The sequence below is a fragment of the Poecilia reticulata genome, chromosome 4 (genome assembly GCF_904066995.2).
Source record: "Poecilia reticulata chromosome 4, P_reticulata-male-v2, whole genome shotgun sequence".
Taxonomy (NCBI): Eukaryota; Metazoa; Chordata; class Actinopteri; order Cyprinodontiformes; family Poeciliidae; genus Poecilia; species Poecilia reticulata.
The window spans coordinates 3295500-3319089 of NC_088833.1; the positions used below are offsets into that span (position 1 = coordinate 3295500).

At 41.0% G+C, this 23590-nt stretch overlaps 1 protein-coding gene across 7 annotated transcripts in view; it reads left to right on the top strand.

The window, feature by feature from the left end:
* LOC145551394 (uncharacterized) overlaps positions 1-23590 on the top strand; it is a 200076-nt gene that overhangs the window by 51160 nt on the left and 125326 nt on the right. The window lies entirely within an intron of this gene.

Here is a 23590-nt window from a genome sequence, read left to right on the forward strand (position 1 = left end):
TCTGAAGAAAACACTGAACTTTCTTCTTTGTACAACGTAAACAGAAGAGGAGTGGCGTCAGATTTTAGAAGTTGTAGGATTTCTCTTTTGTCCTTGATAAAAAAAATAAGGAGCCATTTCTCCTGCTAGCGCTAGGCTAAGACATTTGTTTTGGTTGTATTTACCCAGAATGCCCTGCACCGCAGTCCACTTCCTGATTTTGGAGCGGTCCCCACATAAGCATCCTAACCACATCAGAGTTTACTTCAACCAAACTGAGAGCGAGGTTTGTAGGACCAGGATTTGCTTTTTTGATCCGAATCAGAGTTAAATTCACACCTCGCAACGCAAAACAGTTTCCAGATCAGTGGTTCTTAACCTGGGTCCGATCGAACCCCAGGGGTTCGGCGGAGCCTCTGCCGCGGAGGTACAGACACACTTGTGTAAAGTCGTGATGACGCCCCGCTTTGCCATCACTTGCTGCAGAGGATCACGTTACATTGCTTAGCCAATCAGAGGATCACGTTACATTGCTTAGCCAATCAGAGGATCACGTTATATTGCTTAGCCAATCAGAGGATCACGTTACATTGCTTAGCCAATCAGAGGATCACGTTACATTGCTTAGCCAATCAGAGGATCACGTTATATTGCTTAGCCAATCAGAGGATCACGTTATATTGCTTAGCCAATCAGAGCTGCGGAGGAGCCCTGATTGAAGGAGTTCCACTCTTTTTTACCAAATTCTATAGTCTAAATTTGCTCCTTAGTCGCATCTTTTCAGGGTTGCTACTGCCTCTAGTGGCGTGGGGGTGGTAACACAGCTAATATAATTACATTACTAAATATCAGAATACCGCAAAGTATGTTGTGTGTCGGGGGGAGCAGTGAGGGGGAGGAGGAGGAATTAGAAGGGTTCGGTGAATGCGCATATGAAACTGGGGAGTTCGGTACCTCAAAAAAGGTTAAGAATCACTGATCTAGACAAACAGTTAACATGGACTAAACCTGGCTGGTGTGAATGGACCCTAAGAGATGAGCAGTAAAACAGTTTGATCTCAGTAATCTGTAATATTAGATACATGCTTATTGCACTGAAAGCATATAAATGTCCACCATTTAATGCTAAATTCACCTTTTACGATTATTTACCATATTCTCATCTTTGCATGCGTGTTGTCAGCTGTTTTAGTTAGTCATGCTGCCAACACTGTGTTCTCAGCACCGGGACCAGAAAGTTTAATGCAGGTGTAAATATTGACATTCATTCATTAATTTCCTTACCCAGGTCTCTTTCAACATTTTCACTGAGTTACGTTTTTTTTTCTAACTCGTTAAAACCAATGAGAAAAATATTACCAATCTGTTTATTTCTACATTTCCATGCAACCCTAAACCTTCATAATTACAGCCTTCATCTGGACTTTTCTGCCATCACATGGTGTTTTACACAGTTGATGTTTCCTCACCTGCCCACTGCTTTGAAAACATTAAAACACTTTGCTGCGTTGACTGCAAGCTGCACTCTCCTCTGGCTGCATTCGTCCTTAGCGTTAGCTTCATTGTTTGCTCTCTATTGTCTTATTAAAACTGTTCTCCTGGCAAATCAAATATCAGCTTTCCTAATGTGTTCCTGTTAGTGTACGAGCCCGTATCATGTTGCATATGTATGGAATGCAATAGCAGCCGAAAATGACAGTGAAGTTTTAGCAATAAATCAGTTATTTAGAGGTTTGCCGTTTTCAACATGTTGATGATTACGATGAAGTTTTTCAGCTGTTCTCAACAGGAATTTAATGCAGTTTCTACGTCTGCTTGTCCCAGAAGGATAAAAGGTCCAATCTACTTTTTAAAATCATTTTTGGATGCAAACTTGATGCAAATCAATTTGTAATTGTTGATCACATGGGAAGCAAACCTAGTTCTATGTATATTTTCTCTACATGCTTTCTACAGCACGTTTGCTTTTCATTCTAATATTTAGTCTCTCACTTCTCCTTCCTCCCATTTCCTCATCAATGAGTGTCTGTGTGTTTGTGTACGTGAGTGTGTGCAGGTGATTACAGTCTGAAGGCTCCCCTACTTACCTTGGTGTGAACAATAGAGAGCCATGAATAGAAGCGCCTCACGTGGTTTACCATAATGGCCTTGCAGGACCAGACATTTACTCTCTGTGACTGTGTGTGTGTGTGTGTGTGTGTGTGTGTGTGTGTGTGTGTGTGTGTTCCAGACTCAAAGGGACAATCTATATGTCTGTTTGCTGTATAATCAGAGACATAATCTTACTATCTGCATGGTTTCATTCACTGCAGTAGGAGAAAGAGAAAGATATGATATAAAAAGCATAAGTTCTAACATATAAAGAATAATATTTTCTTAAATACATCAGTTCAGTTCTAGTGACATCATGGAGACATGATGGGATGAAACTTGGATTATAATAATGTGCAATTGAATTATAATGAGACTTTGTACCATCAAGCTAAAAGAAAATGTTTAAGGATCTCCAGAAATATTTTAGTTCCATCATATCATCTTATACTAAACCAACCTACCAATCTATCCATAAACAACCACTTAGTTCAGGATTTTGATTGTTTTTGTTTAAAATCAACATTTGTAATATTTCCTCATTAAAACTCCTCCTAATTCTATATATCAAAAAGGTCACAAAAAGGTAATCTAGTAACTTTGTTACCCTTAGTTGCTATAAAAATGCTGTCTGTTAAATATGACTTAAAAGAACTTTGACTTCCTAATTTAAAGGGCCTCTGTCTCTTTAAAACCTCCTGCTCTTTCTGAAGCTCCGCCTCCAGGAACATGGCTCCTCTGTTAACCCTTTAACAACGTTTTTAGCAGCGTTGCTCTGAGCAGCAGCTCCACCAGCTGTTTGCTAATTGCTGCTGGCTAGTCTGAAGGGTGGAAGTTCAAGAACTTGGAAACTGCAGCTCTGAGGAGGAGCTGCGCCTCGAAGGCGGGGCTAGGTCCACCCAGGCGTTTTGAACAGCTGAATGGTTGCCATGGAGATTAAAGGATTTCTCAAGCATGCATGAAAGAATCAAAACAACACTCCAGGTTTGTTTTTGATGAGGGGATAACATTATAACATGACGTAAAGCTTAAAACAGTCCATTTTCCATAACACTGCCCCTTTAATGAAGGACGTAAATCTTGTCTTGACCATAGTAGAAGAAACTGACTCTTATTTAGTGTTTGTATAAATCATCTACTTGGTGATTAACTTCCTCCACCAGTTAAGATAAGTGTCCAACCCGCAGTGTGAGATAGAGATAAGGCCGGCCGTCCCAGTGGACTTTCCACTCCAGATTTCTCTCCTCTTGGTCTCCGTCTCTTCACTCGCTTCCTCTTTGTCTGGAAGGGATTACAAAGGGGGATTCGCTCAAAGTGGGAGATGCAGACGGGGGGAAGAGTTGGTATCTTTCAGCCAAGTGTTTAACAGACAGTTAATGTACAGAGGGATAATACCACATGTCCACAGACGGCCTCTTTATGTCCACTGTGTTCTTACCAGCTTGTCTGCAGCTTGGCAGTGTTTACACTCTAATAACAAGTGGCGTCTTTCAGGGACTTTCGGTTTATTCACCATTCGAGCACCAGTCCGGCTTTAGCCTAATCTCCTCCTCCACCACAGCTTGCCATCCTCATACAAAACATAAGATTTCAATTTTTTCACTGTAATTGCTTGGTTTTTAATTCCACGCAGCCCATCAAGCCAAGATTTGAGTTCTGGCCAGGTTTTTTTGGGGGGGGGGATGGGACCCATCCGGGGACCGTCGGGCTGTGAAGATCCTGGGCCGTTTAAGACGCATATTTTTGGAGGCCTGGCTGGAAGCGGAGTAGTTTTAAAGTGGTCTGTGTGGCGACGATAAAAAGAGAAATTAAAACGTCTTAGCTTTAGAAGCGCTGTGGATGAAGCCGGGCCATCCTCCGTTGTGGCCACTCAGATTGCAGGCATAATCTTTTGTGAGGCCTGCTGGGGCCGAGATGGAGAGTTGGAAGTGGGAGAAAAAATACCCGGCTTGTGCATGACGTAAACGCTGCTGTGTGGCCATGGGGCGGAAAACAACTGAATGCTGGTACCACAGATACTGCATTAACGATTTAGATAATCTATAGATGAATTACCAGCAGGGCTGCACAGTGGTGCAGTTGATAGAGCTGTTGCCTTGCAGCAAGAAGGTTCTGGGTTCGATTCCCGGCCCCGGTCTTTCTGCATGGAGTCTCCATGTTCTCCCTGTGCATGCGTGGGTTTTCTCCGGGTACTCCGGTTTCCTCCCACAGTCCAAAAACATGACTGTCAGGTTAATTGGTCTGTCAAAATTGCCCCTAGGTGTGAGTGTGTGTGTGCATGGTTGTGTGTCCTGTGTGTCTCTGTGTTGCCCTGCGATAGACTGGCGACCTGCCCAGGGTGACCCCGCCTCTCGCCCGGAACGTTAGCTGGAGAGGCACCAGCACCTCCTGACCCCACTGAGGGACAAGGGTGAAAGAAAATGGATGGATGGATGGAATTACCAGCAGTTATTACACAAGCACTGATTTTATTCATGCTTCATAGAGGAGCCAACACTGTTTGAAACGCTTTGGATTCATTCTGAACGTGTAAATGTGAAGCAAATAATACAATCATGCAAGATTCTCGTTGCATAAACCTGCAAAATGTTCAAACCACCTTTTGATTCAGTACAATTTGTAGGATCTCTACCCACATCTGTGCTGTACTTGAGAGCACCATACCATACCAACTGTATTCATAAAGCACTTTAAAACAACCACAGCTGATGCAAAGTGCTGTACGTTAACACACAACATAACAATAAACTCTTACAGTTTAAAAACAAAAACATACAATTTAAAACTAGATCCCGCTGGAGTTGAAAGCCAAGTAAAATAAATGGGTTTTAAGACGAACTTTAAAAGTAGCTCTACTTCAACATATTTTTACTCAAATAAAGTAAAAAGTAGCCATTAAAGAAGAAATTACCCAAGTAAAAGTAAAAAAAGCATTTGGTAAAAAGTCGACTCAAGTATTGAGTAAATGATCAAATTATCATTTAATATTTAAAATCTCATCATGAGACGGATCAAAATATAAAGTTAAGTGGAACTTTTGGTATTTTAAGGAGAAAAATTACAATAATTCATTTAAGTAACAAAACAATAACAAAATTAGGCAAAATAAAATGTTTTCAATTCAGTTTCTTTCAATAAAATCTCATGAAACTTTAACAGAAACTGCAGGTGTGAGTCTGTCTGGTGGATTTTTAGTTAAAACATGTTTGTTTTTCATTCAGTTAGAAGAAAATCCAGAAATTTACTCAAGAGTAGAAATACTTCTTAATAAAATTACCCAAGTAAAAGTAAAAAGTACAGCGTAGTAAAAATACTCCTAGAAGTACATTTTTTCCAAAAGTTACTCAAGTAAATTTAACTGAGTAAATGTAACTAGTTACTATGGGTTAATGTGTTCATGGTTAGTTTTCATCCATTCATAGTGGTTTTGTGTGTTGGCCAGAAGGTTTAGGTTTGATCTCACCTGAGTTTGGGTCCGCCGTTTATTCATGCGTAGAACTAAAAGACATTGTGTCATCAGATTCTCCCACCTGAGCGGTGGATCTCTGCAGTTCCTCTGGAGTTTTAATAGAAACCTATTATGCAAAATTAACCTTTTTTATCATTTTGGTTTCTACTGCTTGTAAAACCAGTCCACGTGCTTAAAAAACCCACTCCGCTGTTTTTTTTTGTCAGTAAGTTAATGTTTTCTGAAAAATGTTGAATCACAATCAACTGAGCTCCAGCTCATTTGGGCAGCTGGTTTTACTGCTGCATGCGCTGTACAATGGCTGCTGGAAAACATGAGAGTTTTGTTGCTGACTTTGCATTCAGAAACTGTTCACACTGGTTGTGCCAGGAGGCTCCACTTCTGCTTTTCAAAGATGTGCGGTTGTATCGTTACGCATCTGTTTGCAGACATTTTCATGTGTGACTGTAAATGTTGAGTTGGGGGCGTGGCCAGCAGCAGCTTGTTTGGATTTAAAGAGACAAGACGCCCTTGCACTGTAGATTTTCAAACGGACGGCCAGAAGCTTTTCCTGTGGTGTGGAAATGTTTGGGAACCCTGATTCAGGTGAATAATCAAAGATAACTTGATGCAGCCCTAATATTTGTTTCTGATGTGTTCCAGTTGGTTCTTGCCTCCAGAATGACTTCACTGCCGGGTTCTGTGTAAGAATGTCTGACTCACCTTTGCAAACATTGCCAGCATCAAGCCAAGTGAAGTGATTGTTCAAGTAGAATCTGCCAATATTGAGTTGATTTAAAACAATGTGGATATAATGCACATTCACTTCGCGTCTTTCTCATCTCCTCCACTGTACAAACACCACCATCATCCTCAAGTGGACCTAAAAAAAGGCTTTGATTTCCTTTTTAATTTGGCTTCCGCTGGATGCCGGGCCGGCTTCCAGAATCCTGTCTCTCACACCATCTCTCCTCTTGTCTCTTGCACACCTGTTAGCAAACCGCAGATGTGCACTTGCGGTGCAGTTTCTGTGTTCGAACAACAGCTCCATCTCCATCATCAAACCCAGGATGAGCTAAAACAATCAGGCAGCATTTATACGCAGAGCAGGCCAGCTGCACTGCCCATTACCTCCATTCACTCTCAAACACACACACTCACACACGCTCTTTTGTAGCTGACAGACGCACAATGGGAGTGGATATGAATAAACTGAATATGACCACTAGAGAGTTGTTATTCTTCATTTCATGACACTCATTAAGGTTTGTGCGTTTATCGTCTGCTGAACATCATTAAGCTGCTTTGATCACACCTTAACAAATGACGCGGTGGCCTCAAACAAAAGTGGGATTTATAACAGCCGTAGTAACTGTTATGTGCTGCTTTACAGAAGATTTATAGCTAATGAGACTCATGAGTGCTGATTGTTTGGCGGCCATACCTCCACTGCCGCATCGCTTCTTCCTTTTATGCCATGTGAGAAATGCTTCGACACTGAAAATGAGAAAATGTAAAGCAATCGCTGCAAAAACACAAAATATTACCAAGTATTTTTGGTTTAGTTTGTAATGCAAATATTTGAAATAAGAAAAAACTAACTTGCAAGTAGCTTTTTAGCAAGATACAGGAACTGGCTTTAATTAAATAATTATTTGATGAAAAAGTTTCACTGGCAGATTATTTCACTTCTAACACTTCAAACATTGAAAAATGTTTTTTATAAGCGAAATAATCTGCCAGTGGAACTAGATTATTAACTTAAACCTTACTCCTATTGAGCCTTTGGATCTACAGAGGGTTGATTTATGTCATCAAATCAATCAAAACTTGTTTTTGACAGTTTATTCATGGCTTCTTGTTGTTCTCGAGCTGATTTGTCTGTGAATGTAACTGGTTGGAGCTCATAGACGGCGAGATTTACAAATAGCTTAGAGACCTCCTCCCTCCTGATGTGTTGATCGAATTACCGACTGAATTCACACCACGTGGTTTATGCCACTATGTCATAAACAGTGCTTCCCGTTAAACCAGAGAAACATTAAAAAGATGAGACTCTAACCAGCTTACCTGTGTTTTCCATACATGCGGCATTGTCTCCATGGTTACCAATGGTTAAATGTACCATTGGTTAAACGTACCAATGGTTAAACGTACCAGTGGTTAAACGTACCAATGGTTAAACGTACCAGTGGTTAAACGTACCAATGGTTAAACGTACCAATGGTTAAACGTACCAATGGTTAAACGTACCAGTGGTTAAACGTACCAATGGTTAAACGTACCAGTGGTTAAACGTACCAATGGTTAAACGTACCAGTGGTTAAATGTACCAGTGGTTAAACGTACCAATGGTTAAACGTACCAGTGGTTAAATGTACCAATGGTTAAACGTACCAATGGTTAAACGTACCAGTGGTTAAATGTACCAGTGGTTAAACGTACCAATGGTTAAACGTACCAGTGGTTAAATGTACCAATGGTTAAACGTAACAATGGTTAAACGTACCAATGGTTAAACGTACCAGTGGTTAAACGTACCAGTGGTTAAACGTACCAGTGGTTAAACGTACCTTCTCCATAATGCAATATTTGATATCTTTCTAAACCATTTTTAAAGTGAAATCAACTAAATAAAAGTGATATTAGGACACAGATGTCTGTTTTCAGACGGGCTTTAAAGGAGCACGTTGGTCGTTTTGATGTCCGTCATGGCGGAGTGGGCGGGGTTCAGGAGAGTCATGTTTTATCCACCATAATATGATTTTTTTCTGTTATCCCTTCCACTTTTCTGTCATCTCATCCTTGCCTTCGTAGCACATCAGTAATTTTTCAATGAGAAGTCGATCCTGCTACGTCACATTAAGGAGTTTCTTCAGTGTTTATATGTCTAAACAGAACCACATAAAATGCATTTTTTATCCCACAACAAACTCATTTGGACCGTTTCTCTTTCCCATTCTGGTATCCCTCCGCCATCTTTATTTCTGTATCACCTGGCTTTGCTTAGGGTTGATCAGTGGTGCCCCCTGCTGGATGGAAAATGTGCTATAAAAAGCTGAATGGTATTCTGGGTGGCTCTCTTATCTAAAACTAAATGACTGTTGGGTTCGTCATCTTCCTGCCTCGGGTTTTGGTCCTACTGGATGGAGGCTGTGAATGCTGCCTGGTGGCCTCATGCAGCAGGTATGATTTGACAGTCATTGCTTGAAAACTGCCTGCTGATGAATATAAATCAGTCCCAGTGGTTTGTAGATGTGGCCTGTCTACTTCATCACTCTCCTGACGGCCGTGACCTTTGGTACGCAGATGACCTTCAGGTCTGAAGGGTTAATAAACTATCTGTAACACCAAACAGAGGTTTTGCTTCCGGGATGTTTTTCTTTTCATTTCATTTTTTCCTCCGTCATTGGACTCTTTCATTCCCCTTTATCCCTGCTCAGCCCACCCCTGTTTCACAGTGGAGGTGGTGGAAATCTGTGTGTGTGTGTGCCTGTTGTGTATCATTCGTCATGCGGAGCCATGGTGAAACTATCAGTGTTATCTGCTAACTTTACCACCTGTGTTAAATTGAAGGCAGTGATGTGGAAGAGGCGTCTACCCTCCTTTTCTCTGATGCTATTGCTCCCTCTCTCCATTTCCATTCCTTCCCACTTCCACCCCCTTCCTCTTTTTGTCTACTTCTCTCATCCCATCAGCCCCCCCGGCCCCCGCCCCCACCCGTTGCTGCTCTCTCTTACATCCAACCTCTTATTAAAGTGTGCAGAAGAAGCCAGAGAGTTAAGGGGTTTTAGTTGCCATAAATGAAAGGACTCTGTGAGGTTTGTGTGTTTGCGTTTCAGCTATATCTGTGGCCACTATGGAAACACTGAAGCCTAACTGTAATTTCAACCTGGTTTCTTTCTGAAGAGATAAAAGTTACAGCTTATCTTGGAGTCGTCGTACTTATTCTCACTCTTTGTGTTGCATAAATCAGGTTTTTGTTCCACAAAGCAGTTTAGATTTTCACGTTTTTCAATTCAAGGGTAGAAATGATTCAAAAATATACAAAAAGTTAAAATGTTGCAGGAAAAGTTTGAAAATTTCTTTTGCTGTTGGAAAAAAAAAGTATAAAATTCCATTAATTTTATTTTTATGTTTGCTATGATAGAAAGATGTCAGATCATCCATCCATCCATCCATCCATCCATCCATCCATCCATCCATCCATCCATCCATCCATCCATCCATCCATCCATCCATCCATCCATCCATCCATCCATTTTCTTTACACCCTTGTCCCTCAGTGGGGTCAGGAGGTGCTGGTGCCTCTCCAGCTAACGTTCCGGGTGAGAGGCGGGGTCACCTGGACAGGTCGCTAGTCTGTCACAGGGCAACACAGAGACACACAACCATGCACACACACACACACACACACACACACACACACACACACACACACACACACACACACACACACACACACACACTCCCACCTAGGGGCAATTTGGAGAGGCCAATTAACCTGACAGTCATGTTTTTGGACTGTGGGAGGAAACCGGAGTACCAGGAGAAAACCCACCATGCACAGGGAGAACATGCAAACTCCATGCAGAAAGACCGGGGCCGGGAATCGAACCCAGAACCTTCTTGCTGCAAGGCAACAGCTCTACCAACTGCTCCACTGTGTGGCCCCATGTCAGATCATCGTGAACTTATTGAAAAGTTCAACCAATCCTGAGAGCTGTAGACGGCTAACGACCAGCCAGGTGTAAACTGCCTGTTTAAGCTGAATTTATTAAGTAAAATCAACTGAACTGAAGATCCTCAGCGTGGAGGAAAGATATTTAGTTTCACAGGAGGGTAGAGCATCCAGAACTCTAGAATAGAAATACTTTAACATGTTTTTACTGCAATAAAAGTAAAAAGTCCAAGAAATTACTCAAGAGTGAAAAAGTATTTGGTGAAAGTCGACTCAAGTACTGAATAATTGAGTCAAATTATCAATCATTTAATATTTAAAAAAAATACATCATCATTTAATACAAAGTTAAATTGTAAATTTTGGTATTTTAAGAACCAAAATGGTAACAAAAAATAACAAAATCAGGCAAAATAAAATGTTTCCAAATCAGTTTCTGTCAATAAAAAAAATCTGTAAAACTTTGACAGAAACTGCAGGTGTGTTTCTGTATCTGGTGAATTTTTCGTTAAAACATGTTTGTTTTTCATTCAGTGGGTAGAAAATCCAGAAATTTACTAAAGTAAGAGAAGAAATATTCAAATAGAAGTAAAAATACTGCTAAAGTACATTTTGTCAAGTAAATTGAGTGAATGTAACTAGTTACTATCCATCTCTGTTTGCTTCCAGTGATGAAACGTCTTCATGCTGCAGTTTAAAGGATTCACTGCTAATAATAACGCCACAAAAACTCACATAACAAAGCATAACAACGCTTTTTCTGCCGCTTACTAGAAATGATCAATATTAAATTCTCAACCAAAACTGGATGATTAAAATTGTTCTTCTCTCTCTTTTTGTGTGTTGGCTGTAAGTTTCAGACGTCTCGGCTCTGATTAGCTTTGCAGAGTCCCAGGAGTTTTCTGCATGCCGCTCTGCACAGTGGATCAGTAGCAGAGCAGAAAGATGTGATGGTTCCTGTTTGTGTTGCTGTGGTAAAGCATGTACCATGACTCTACAGAAATCTATCTGCTCAGTAGATTTCACCCCTCACTTCATTTCCTTAATGACTGAGACATAACCACTCCCCTGTGGCGGTGTGGGAAAACCACAACACACACACACACACACACACACAGCATACGTCTCCACAAGGACTTTCCTTTGGCCTCCATTCATTTTCAGTTGGTTTGTTTGTAACCTTAACCAGTACACAACTAACCTGAAACTAACCTAAACTCACACCTTAGTGTTGAGCAGAGTTTGGTAGTAACTGGTTGCATTTTCTCCATTACATTTACTTCCATCCATCCATCCATTTTCTTGCACCCTTGTCCCTCAGTGGGGTCGGGAGGGGTGCTGGTGCCCATCTCCAGCCAACATTTCGGGCGAGAGGCGGGGTCACCCTGGACAGGTCGCCAGTCTGTCGCAGGGCAACACAGAGACACACAGGACACACAACCATGCACACACACACTCACACCTAGGGGCAATTTGGAGAGGCCAGTTAACCTGACAGTCATGTTTTTGGACTGTGGGAGGAAACCAGAGTACCTGGAGAAAACCCACCATGCACAGGGAGAACATGGAGACTCCATGCAGAAAGACCGGGGCCGGGAATCGAACCCAGAACCTTCTTGCTGCAAGGCAACAGCTCTACCAACTGCGCCACTGTGTAGCCCGTTACAAAAACGTTACTTCAGTAAAAAAAACGTTACTTCAGTAACGTTTTTGAAAAAAATACTTTTAAGGGTATTTTTACTTTAGTATTTGTACTTTTTTACTTGAGTAATTTTATGAAGTATCGTTACTCTTGGGAGAGTAACATTTCTGGACATTTTGTCCACTGAATGAAAAACGAACATGTTTAACCAAAAGTTCACAGGAGAAGGTGTATTTCTCACATTATAATTATAACCAAACACTGCAAAAATGCAAAATCTTACCAAGTAATTTTGGTCGAGTTTCGAGGGAAAATATCTTGCTACACTTGAAATACGACAAAGTAAATTTCAAAGTAACTTTTCAACTATATTGGACTTTGATCTAAGTAAATATTTCCTGCTTTGATTAGCAGGAAAAGGTTCTAGTTGAGTAATTCATTTATAACTAGACATGTTTGCCTTGTTATTAGTGAGATACTTTGCCAGTGGAACCAGAACTTTTTCATCAATACTAAGGACATTTTTAACATCTCTGTAGTTTCGTATTTTGGCAGTGAAACGTAGCTGAGTAATGGGTATTTCTGCTAAATGGTGTTTTTAACGTAATTATATTATCTAGAAAATGCTTCAGCTGTCAGTTACAAAGTTCACACGTCTGTAAACCTTGTAACTGACGGCCATCTTTGTTGCTATGACAACAATAAACAAGCCACAAGCTTAGAACCAAGACAAACAGTATGAAAACATCACAACTGTTACTCAGTTATATCAGTGAGATTTACTGTTGTTCTTAACTGCTGAACTAGCAAAAGTAGCTTAGCTAATGTAGCTTGTATCTGCTAGCTAAACACATAGGCTAACACATGTAGCCTACATGTTTACTACATGTACTTATTCTGCCTCTCACCACCTTGTTATTCACACAACGAGTTTGTTTACAAATCTATTTAAACATTGATTATATCTGTCCATGGATTCCAGGCGGTGAAGCTCCTCCATGTTGTTCTCCCTCTTCCTCTTCACTAGCTAGTTAACGATGTCGTCGAATGAGATCGGAGGCAGCTTGTCCGCATCGTCTGACATATTTTCCTCCATTGTCTCATGCTGGTTGATCCCAGCCATTTTGTTCACGGATTTTTCTCGCACACATATTTTCTTTTTGTTGGTCTCGTTAGCCAACGGCCTACTGCTGCCCCTGGTTTCGTTAGTTTATGTTGCGTTCACATCAAACGCTGTTTGTGCGTCTGGCTTGCATTCCAAGCCTATGTGGCTCGTTTCGCACGTCTAGAACGGCACGATTCGAAGCGTTCGGAGCATTTTGAGTGCTTGACAAAAGCGTCCGACGCTTCCAACAAATAAGCTGGCGACAGCAGCCACAGCGATTTTGATGCATCTGACGTGCCTCCACATGGACTTTTAATGCAAGTCAGACGTGCGAAACGCTCGGCGTGGAGCAAAATGTGTTGAACTTGAAGCGTCAGACGCGTTTTTGGTGCGTGTTTGGTCTAAGCGCACTATTATACTTCCTATTAGCAACGCTGAGCAGTAGGGCTGTAGTGATACAATAATCTCACGATACGGTACACGATATTCTGGTCACAGTGCAATATATATTGCGATATTCAGCAAACGATACAATTCAATACACTTTTGCGATTTTGTGAAAGATTTTAGAGGGACAGAGTGATTTTGGTGACATTTTGTGACTGTTATAGAGTTGGATTGAATTAATTTAACTGAAAACTGATTAAAAGCACCAACTACACAATACCTGACTCTGGTTGGACACAGACTTAAAGTCCACAGCTGGACAAAATGAATCAAAGAAGTGGTGAGAAAACATGTTTCTTTTAGTTGAAACAGTACAAACTGTAGCTTACATGCATTTGTAAATAAAGTGAACCAAGCACCTGCTCTGAATAGTTTGATACCTTTTTAACACTTAACATCTGAAGGAATCACTTTAGGCCTGATGACCGAATCACTCTCCCAGCGAAGCAAGCAGTAAGTGAGCAACGTGACAGTTGCATGTTACGATACTTCCTGATGAATATCTATTTTTTTCTAGGAAAGAAAATATCGATATATATCGCAAAATCGATATTATTACACAGCCCTACTGACCAGGAATAACCAGCATTTAGTTTTATACCTCGCTAACTGAGAAACTCCTGGGGTTCTTGGCAACGCAGAACAAGAATCGAACATGGAGGGCCAACATTTAGTGGGTTTTTGTTGTTACCCTTACCTTTTTGCCTTTCTTTTGGTTTTGTTTGTAATTTTTTCTAATTCATGTGAAGCACTTTTAACTGCCTCGTTGCTGAAAATGTACTATATAAATCGCTGCCGGTTCTGACTTGCGGGAACTCTGTACTGCGTGTAGAAACAGGAAATATTTGGGCCAAATATGCGACTGCCTGCTGGATATCAGTCCAGCGGTTTCAGTGTTTTGCCTGATGGACGTATTTAAATTCTGCCTGGAGAACCAGAGAGGAAGGAAAGACGTGAAATCTATTGAAGTGCTTCTGTAAAATGGACTTTGTTCAGGTAGTCACTTTGTTTTCATGCTGGTAATATTTACTCAGGGAGGGAGATCTCCCTGCCTTTGCTTCTTTGCTCCTCTTCCTCCTCTTGCTCTCCATGGTTTATCTTCTGGCGGTGGGATTAGCCGCCAGGGAAAATGCAGGGTAAAATTAGCCTCCGGCTGTCCTCTCAGGCCACGACCATTGATTTTCTGCCACGAATGGAGAAAAAACCCTGCTGCTTTATGTTCTTCACTCCGCCATGGAGAGGTGTTTTCTTTTACTGCCTTGGTTTCTGTTTGCTGCTCTTCTATGTGTAGAAACTATTGTTTTTATTGCAGAAAATATGGCAGTTCAGGAGTTTTGTTAGGTGTTTGGTTCCTGAAACTCTTGAAATTCAGTGAAGAATTCACTTTTTATGTTAAATAAACTACACAGTTTGTTTGGAAGATTTTAAATAACATGATTTTCCATTTAAGGCTAATAAAAACAAGACATTTAAAATTAAAATATTACATCAGACCAATAAAAAAACTTAAAAATTGTACTACAGAAATGTGAGCTTAATGAAATAAACTGTTTAATAAATGTTTAAAAGTTAATTTATTGAATATGACTGTTTGTATATCAGCACCGATCTGATGGGTTAGCAACAGATAAAAACAAATATGTTTGCTGTTCAGCTCATGTGTCCATTTTCTAAATAACTTAGCAGCAATAAGGGCGTTTGAATCAAAAATGCTGCTTATTTTCTTAATGTTTTTCCATTAAAATTATTTACTAACTGTGCAAATTAAACATTTTAATCGAGTCCCACCACGAATAAATGTTTTCAGTTTGTTCCAGTAGAGAGCTGGCTGGAGATTTGATTAGTGAACGGATCAATGAATGGATTATGAAACAATAAAACTATTATTGGCGTTTTGAAGTTTTTGGATGAGACTGTGCCAACATTTGCTGCTATATGTTTACAGTCCAGTGGACCTTGTATTGTTGGGTGTAAAGTATCTGTTCTTCTTTGTTGTTTTTACATCATTAAATTGTCTAAAAATGCAGCTTGGCTCTGAAGTCAGAGCAAAATGATGCGTGGTTTTCAGTTTTGTGGGACAATGTTCCTTTTTTTTCTTTATTTTTGATACATTTAAATCAAATTTAATGCAATCCGCATACAATCAACCAATATTTCTGGATTTTTCTTCTAAAATTGGTTTTCAGCTTCAAAAACACCGGAGTCGTCACAGGACTGCTTCCAGAAATGTTTTCATAAAAACACAAGAGGCCCAGAAGGATGTTTTTACCCCCCTGGACCTGTAGGGGGCGCCAAGCATGACGCATGGGACATGTTTATGAGGTTAGCGATAAACACTAGAAGAATACAACGATGAGGGGAGTCAATAAAACACGACATGTCATCAGACGTTTTGTGTTTTGTGTTTTTTGACGATGTTCCTGATGTGTAAGTGCATATCTACTGAGTCTATTTCTATGCTTTATTTATTTTACATTAGCCAGAATTCCTCATTTCTCTTTCTGATCCAGTTTAAAGACTGTTTGTTACAGTTTATTTTTAGATATTTCACCAAAGTAGTCAGCCTATTATTTTCAGTATCATTTGAACAAATTAAAGTCATTTTTTCCGTTTTTGACCAAACTAGTGAATCTGTCGGTGTATTTAAGTGATCTGTACTGCTGCAGAGTTATCAAAGATTTTTTTCCAAAGACGTAAAAAAGGTGGAGAAAAAAATTGTAAGAACATTTTTCTAAGATTTTATTTTCTAGATGTTCAGTTGGAAGTTATTTGGAAGATACAGCAGCAGTTTTTTTTCTTTATCTGTTACTTGGTACAGTATTTTTATTTACCTGTAAGAGTTTTCTACAGTAGCAGGAGGGACTGGATATTCACGAATTGCTTTTTTCTCTGTCTGCCATGTTGGATTTAGCAAAATGTTCTTGCACCTGCAGTGGATGGCCAGTAGATGGCGCTCTACTGTATGATGCAGTAGTGTCCACTTCAGTGCTCTGTGTGCATTTATAACATAACAATCCACAAGAAACATAAGAAAATGGCTCTTAGCCAGCCAGCCGCCCATTGCAGTGACTGCTGTGCATGAAAGGGTTAAGTCAGTTCAGCCCAGGTTTCTGTCGGATCGGTACCGGCCGATACCAAACCTCGGATATCGGTATCTGAAGTAAAGGAAAGTGGATCGGTTCATCTCTACATTTTATCTGCCATTGTTGTCGTCATTTCTGGCGAATATGATGTGCTCAGGGTTAAAGGTCAGGGTAGAGGTTAGGCTAATACGTTAGCATTTTTCACAAAAGAGGCTTTTTTTTTAATACGCAACAGCAAAATGTAAACATTTGGAACCCTCTAAAAAGAAACTAAAATCTTTACGGCTCTTTAAGAGGCCATTTATGTCTGGATGTGGGGCACAAATGGTTAAAAAAGTTCCTGTTTTAGGAAAGAAAACAAACAAAAGTTCCCACATGGACGGGGTCTAAGCCACCAGGGCTCATAGTTTCAATCATTTTGGGTTTTCAGCTGATAAAACTGAAAACAGCAAAACTAAAGCAGTGAATCTTTGTAACTTTTAAATGGATTTTTGTTGAGAACCAAAAAATGTAGTTTTTTTTTCTTCTGTTTCCTGCTAATTACAAACGGAGGTCTTTCCTTATTAAATTCAATTAGTTTTTGCATTTACAAGTAAACAAGGCTATTGTAGTGAAATACGGCACAATCATGTTCAGTCGTTGAGGCAAGGACACAAATCAAAACACTGGAATTAAACTTGTAGTGAATGGAATGCTGCACACACACACACACACACACACACACACACACACACACACACACACACACACACACACACACACACACACACACACACACCGTGTTTCTATTCAGGAGATGTTTGTGTGAACATGTGCTTTCTTTCAGATTGGACTCGGGTTTCTGACTAATTCAGCTGATTCAGGCCGCAGTTTGAAGCAACACATGGAAAACTTCGTTTTTATCCCATCTGACCAAATCCTCGATCGGATCGCAGCCTTTCGTATCGTCTCTGCCTGGTGAAGGCCTCCATTAATTAAACAACAATGACATGTGGTTCGTTTTGTTGTTGCATGTCCATCATGTTTCGACTCGGTTAAATAGATCCTGGGAGCTTCTTCAGCATGTAAATCTCTAAAGTGAGAAGGATCGGAATGTTGTTCTGATCCTTCGGAAAATCTCTTCCTTTTTTCCCTCCCGCCAGCCCTCAGCATTACCCTCCCCTCCCGCCTGCCTCCAGTCGTGTCATCTTGTCCGTTCCCCACCTATCTGTTCGGCTACATCTCCAAGATGCTGTAATTTCCTTGGCCTGGCTTGATGTTTATTGTGAGGCTGAAATTGAAAATGGCCTGTAATGGAGCGAGCCGCGCAGCCCCGGGACCAATTCACAATCTAAATGACTTGCTCCTTTTCAATGGCATCGACTGGAGGGCTCTTTGTGCCGCCTCGTACCTAATCAACCTCCGGCGTGACCCCCAGCTCTCGGGGGCTGCTGCTGGATTAATGATAAAATCATTGGTTCAAACAATTATTCGACCTGAAATGGCTGGCCATTTTACTCTGGAAAATTAAAGAATGTGAAATTAATTTTTTTCTTCCTGCACCGTGTTGCAGCAGTGCCACTTATGACTGAACTCTGCCCCCCTAAACTCTTGATTTCATATGAAAGAGCGCCTTTGCTTCATCTAGTTTTTACGTTTTAGCTCCTTTCTGTTCCATATTCCTCTCCTGTGTCCCTCGTTGCAAGTAGTTTTGCAGATGTCAAAGTAGCAAGGCCTCCACCGTGTGTTTGTCTTTCTCTCCGTCTGTCTGCCTGCTCATCTAATTTCCTTTTTATTTGCCTGCTAACCAATCGGTGTGTGTCTGAGCATGCGGCTGCTTCCAGAGTTCGCAAACGATGGCAGCTAAATCATCAGGAACGAATTTTACTCGTCATAATTAAACTCTGATTAGACAGAAATGTCTTAAATAAAGGATTATATGTTGGAATAGTTCTGAAAATGTGCCAAGAATTTACTAAATATACATAAGTGTGAAATTAGGGGATTAAAATGTGCTGCATTTTAAAACCATATATAATTATTTCACTGATTAGTTATTCTATGGTTTCTGTGTTGCAGTAAACAAATGAGTAAAATGAGCCTCCAGGCTGCAGCAGCATTAACTGCTCACTGGATCTGATGGTTCATGGGATCTACGGTGGCTGACAGGTACAAAAAGCTAACGGTGGAACGCGTTGCAAACAGCAAACCTTTTGCCATGTGGGCCAAAACTGTCGACTCCAAAATAGTCGCTGGCCAAAAATACCCAAACCTGAAACCAAGCAAGTAAAGTGGTAAAAATTGTAGATTTTTACGACGGTGAAAGGATTACGTTTGGGCCAAAAACTCTGACATTTTGTGATTCATTTTGAAATATTCAAAATGCAGGGAGCTACAGGGAGCCGGTGTAGAGACATTAAAACTGGTGATGTGCTCCTGTCTTCCTGGTTTTAGTCAGAACTCCAGCAGCAGCGTTCCGGATCAGCTGGAGGAGCTAGAAATGGCTGACAAGTTACTTGTAAGTTAGTTTTGGCCTATTTCAAGTTCGCCTAGATATTTGGATTAGAAACTAGACCAAAAATAAGTTTAGTGTTTTTGCAGTGTGTTTGTGAGGCTGATTACTGCGTCACGCCAGTTTTTCATCACCGTTTTCATTAATATCATAACAGTACCATGAAATATTGTGATAAAATGCAAAGTACACATCACCCAGCCCTAATAACAACATGTGTCTTTTCATAAATAAATAAAAAATAATTCTAGTTCACTTTTAAATAAAAAAAATCAACATAAATTGGGATAAACAATGACAGAGCGATGCCTGCCAGGCTGCAGATTTTGCTACAGGCTCAGCGTTGCTGACGAGCATTCCTGCTTGATTTACAAAAATCTGTCTGAATGCAGCCGGGAAATCAGTTTGGAAGCAATTTGCCTAAAAGAGGAAGCATGAAACATTGGTGGATTCACGGTGATGCAGAGACGCTGTGGCTGCTCCCCCTCCGCCCGGCGGTGCAGCAGGACAGACCCAAACATCATGAGCGTGTCTGCAGAGCGGCGGATTATAGATCGCCTGCCTAAAGTCTGATGAGTCCCGCTGTGCACTTGTGTCCATCAAACACCTCTTGATTACTGGCTGTGTATTTATCATCATCGTCGCCATCATCATTATCATTATCAGTCTGCTCCCCTCTCTTAAGTCTGAGACAATGGGCTCTCCGTAAAGGCTCTTATTGAACTCCTCGCATCCTCGGTCCGGGTCCAGTCCTCCTCAGCAGCCCGCAGTGTGGCTGGGTAATTACCCGGGGATTGATTCCCCTAACAGAGACCATTTCTTCACCTCCTGCAGAATCCATAAGAGGCTTATAATAAGCCCTGCTCACCTCCATAGCTTCCTAGCTAATGTCTCAGAAACCGGAGCCTATTCTGACTTGTTGATGGAGATGCTGGAGCCGAGCAAGAGGCAGCAAGGCGAGAAAAGGGAACCAACTCTTCACTGTGGAGATTTAATTATTAAAAGGCCACAAAGTTCTGTTTTCATCTTACCTGGGTTGATGAGTGTGGAGATTGAATTTTCTTTCAAAGAAATGTTTTATTTTGCCCAATTCAATCGTGAACCTTCTGTCCTGTGACTCGTAGAAGGTTTATGAGGGTTGGAGGCTCAATGGAGAAACTTTCTTTTGCTTTGTTTGAGTCGATTGAGGAGACTCTGTGAAGTCAGGTGACCAAAGGAAAGTTTGGCTGCTTTAAACAAAACCCACCTTCATGGCTTTTCTAATTATCATTCTGAGGATGCAGCAATTTGTTGCTTCCAATCTGCCAGTCAGCAGCGGGGCCTGAAGAGGGCCGGGAGCCAGGCAGAACAGAGCCGCTATTCATCCAGACGACCTATGAGCCACTGGCAGCGGCCCACTGTCGGTGTGTGTGTGTGTGTGTGTGTGTGTGTGTGTCTGTGAGAGAGTCCACACAAGACAGGGGTGTCCAAAGTGCGGCCCGGGAGCCATTTGTGGTCCTTGAATTGATTTTGCCGTTGACATGATGCAGGACCCGCCCCCATGCGGAAGTAGAGCAAACCCAACAAAGAGCAGCGTTATAAAGGCAGAGGTGGAGGAGCTCGGTTCGTCACCGACCTGTTGGCGGTCCAGCTGCAGTCCCTTTGTGCTGCCTTCACACCGAACATGTCCCGCGTGTCAAAAACACGTCTGACGCTTCAGGTTGGATGCTTGTGCGCTTTGGAGTCAGACGCTTGACATTTATTACGCTGTGCTCGATGTGATCTGAGCTCCAGGTGTGTCTGGTTTACGTTTAGAGTCTGAGGACGCGCGTCGGGACGAGCCGCCGTTTCCACGGTGGGTCAAACTGAGAGCGTGGCACCAAAATATTATTTCTGCAATCAGAACAGAGGCTCTTCAGCGTCTTAGCCTGTTTTTACCAAATGGATTAATTTATTGTTAGCCGTCATGCCTGTGTAAGACAACATAATAACAAATAAGCTAACTTTAGCTTTTGAGCTAATTTGGATTTAGCAGCCAAAACTAGCATAATGAGTAGATTAAGTTAATGTTACTCAGCATGTACGTGGAAGCTGGTAAAACGTCGTAATCTTTTCTTTACATCCATAAAAACATCAGACCTTCATGTAAACAGTAAAATGAACTTTGTGTGCATAGAAGATGAATATTTGATTGCTTCTTATGTTTATATATATAATATAAAATCAGCAGTCACCTGCATTGCTTCTGTCCAGAGAAATGAAAAGTCATGACACAACATTCGTCTAGTGTTTAACTTTTTAGGCCACTAAAGAAATGTTCCAAACATCCATTCAAGCTTTTCCAGACTGTTTTCTTCTTCTTCTTCTTCTTCTCTGCTGCTGTTGTATGTCCTCAAAGCTCATCCTTTCATTGCTCTGCTGTCCCAGTTTGGTGCAGTCGGTTCAAAATGCTGACTTGATGTTTTCGGTTTATTGTTATGACCCAAATAATGTCCTGCATAAACATGACTTTGTTGTCTCTTTTATTTTATATATATACACCAAGAGGTTTTTTTTTCTGCTCCTTGGTGTGTAAAAGTCTACAATCTTTTGTGAAAGTTTAAATTAAAATATTTGGCGAGAAGGCAGGGAGCAGTAATTACTTCCCATTCACTACCAGTCACTTAATAACTCTCCTGTGCCCTCCTCCTCTATTTATCGACCATTCCCCCTTCCCAACTGGGACAGATATTTTCCTAATGAGTGAATCGGTTGGGAAAGCTGGAGGAAGTGGAGCGTGAATGTGACCTTTGGCGCACTTTATAATTACAGAGGTGTGTCCTGTTTTTGGGGAAATTGCTGAATGTGTATTAGAGTGACTGAACGTTTGGAAGTAGCGGAAATGTAGATGTTTTTTAGAGTGTGAACCTTCTGCAGATTGACTGCGGATGCATCTGTGGGTGTTTTTAGGGCCCCCCGTTTGTGAAGCAGCTTTGTCTCCGTCTGACTGAAGCACATTGTTCCAGATCAAGGGATGGGAATGAGGCTTTTGGCAACCTGCTACAGACGAGCAAACGCACACTGAGAGCCTGGGATCCAATAATAGAACAACAGTTCAGGCAGATCTCCTTTTATAGATCGCAGATCTCTTGGATATCTTTTATTTAAAGTTACGTTTGCAGATTTTGAAGCTTCCCTTCCTTTCTTTCTACCATTTCATTCAAATTCCAACAGATGATTTTCACGCGAGAGATGAAGAAAAGGCATAAATAAGGTTTATGTGTCTGCAAATTGTAAGCAGAGACGTTAACTGTCCAGTTCTACTCATGATGCCATTTTCTAAATCTCTTATTCTTGTATGCAAACAAAAATAACTGATTTTTTTATATAAATAAACTGAGCAGATATCAGTGTACATTATTGTATATGTAGGTTGGTGAACAGCTAAAATCTGCTGAATGAAGTTATAAACTTCAGTATGTTTAGAAAGTTTTCACACGTATGAAAGTTCATCACTTTATTATTTAGGAGTTTTCATGTTTTTGGTTGTTAAAAGATTCAAATTCATCTTTACATTTTTACTGTTGATACCAGCTAACAGGAGACCATAACACACTGGTCCAGTTCCAGTTAGACCATCACAAAATGGGATAAACAAAGTTTACATTTGGAAGATTTTACACTATTTGTCTCCAAGTACGCAAATGAAAAATCAGTTTTTTAGAGCTGCGTTCTGCTACAGATTTGCGCAAAACTTGGTAAAAAAAAAAAAAAAAGAAAATTTTGCAATTGTGACGTTTCTGTTAAATTATAAACAATTAAAATCACATAAATAAAGTTTGTTCATGTGATAAGTCTCAACTTCCAACCACTTCCTGTCACTGCCTTATTCAACGTTTCTGCCAGTAGTAACATCCTGTTGATCATGTGTAACACGCTAACGTTGATACAGCTGAAAAATCGCCTCATTATAGCACAAAAACTTGAGTTTCTTTTTGGAATTGGTGTGTTTCCATTAAATTTGTGCATTTTCAAGGTCAGACTGAGGAGCTCCACCTCTTTAAATCAAAGTTAAAAGCCGAGAATGATGGGATTTTAATGTATTTTCTTTCTTTGTTTCAGACTCAGTAGCTCTAAAAGCAGTGGAATAAACACCATTTAGTTTTAATGATTCTCACATAAACTGCAGCATCTTTCAACATTGGCACATTTTTAGTCAGACTGCGGTAGTTTTGGTCTCCTATCTCCCCATCTGGCGGTTGCCGGGTCGACTGTGGGTGGCCTACATAAAGGTCAACCGGCCTGTCCAATGAGCAGGAGGCCTGCATGCCTGTGAATGAGTCTGACCTCAGGAGACAGAGCTTCCCTTCTTCCTGTGGAATCACTGAGGTTTCAGGGCGAAGGCTGACTCGGCTTGGCATCCCTGCCTTCTGAATTACTCACACACACACACACACACACACACACACACACACGCACACACACACACACACACACACACACACACACATCCTTTTCCTTCCGGTAAACCTTCTCCCACAGCTACCAAGACCACCATCATGGCAGCACATTCGCCGTTGCCATGGAGACTTTGGTGCTGTACCGACGGACCCTTTGGACCCGTGTCGTCATCAGAGGAGCTGAACAGGCTTGTAATTAAATGGG